Below are 1,209 nucleotides of genomic sequence, written 5' to 3'. Positions count from 1 at the left end.
ATACTAGGCGCAGGCGTGGCTGTGTGGTAAGAAGCTTGCTTCCCAACCACATGGTTCCGGGTTCAGTCCCACTGCGTGGCAGCTTGGGCAAGTGCCTTCTATTATACCCTCGGGCTGACCAAAGCCTTGTGAGTGGATTTGGCTGACGGAAACTGAAAGAAGCCCGTCGTATATATTCATGTGTATATTCGTGTGTGTGTCTGTGTTTGTCGCCCCATCGCTTGACAACCGGTGTTGGTGTGTTTACGTCTCCGTAACTTAGCAGTTCGGCCAAAGTCACCGATAGAATAAATACTAGACATACAAAGAATAAATCTTGGGACCGATTTGTTCGACTGAAGGCAGTGCTTTAGCATGGCTGCAGTCAAAGTGACTGAAATAAGTAAAAGAATAAAAGAATATATGTATATATATATTATGTATTATATATATGTTTATATTCAAACATATATACATTCATATATATGCATAAAGAATGACATTTATAAATATATGCATGCCAATATACATATATACATTTGGATGTATATAATGGCTAACAGGCATACATATGTAATATGAACCTCTGCATAAATGCATATATCTGCTTATATACAGATACCCATGTGTGTTACTGATGATGCATATACATATTTATATGTGAGCGTGTGCGTGTGTGTGTGTGTGTGTGTGTGTGTACGGTGATAAATGTATTTATACATACACCACACACACACACATACACACACACACACACACACACACACACACTCACACGCACACACACACACATACACACACACATACACACGCACATACATATATAGGGAGAGAAAGAGAAAATTCTATTAAGTCTTTATTAATGATAACCGACTTATTCCCTGTTATCAAGACCCGTGGTGAAACCGTCTTGAAATAGTTTTTGAAATGGTAGGAGGTAGGTTGATGCAGTGTGTATATAATACATACATACACATACATACATAGAAACGTGCTCGTGTATATATATTTGTATATGTAGTAACGGGGGAGGGGATATCCAGTGTTGAAGAAAAATGTCTGCCCCCTATTTCTCTTCAGGGATAAAACCAACTATTTGAAATCCACATTTAGCAAGCGTGACTGTTTTTTCAGCCGGCGTCTTCTACATGGCGCAGACCCTGTGCAATCTTCTCTCGTGGTGGTGGTGATAGCTGGATTGTGGTGGTGGTGGTGGTGGTGGTGGTGGTG

General features: G+C 40.3%; 1 protein-coding gene across 1 annotated transcript in view; it reads left to right on the top strand.

The window, feature by feature from the left end:
• Positions 1-1,209, top strand: part of LOC106879488 (proton channel OtopLc) — a 299,778-nt gene that overhangs the window by 171,333 nt on the left and 127,236 nt on the right. The window lies entirely within an intron of this gene.

Source organism: Octopus bimaculoides, chromosome 16, assembly GCF_001194135.2.
Source record: "Octopus bimaculoides isolate UCB-OBI-ISO-001 chromosome 16, ASM119413v2, whole genome shotgun sequence".
NCBI lineage: Eukaryota > Metazoa > Mollusca > Cephalopoda > Octopoda > Octopodidae > Octopus > Octopus bimaculoides.
Note: the sequence above shows the minus strand (reverse complement) of the source record. Positions and strands in the feature narration are given on the sequence as shown.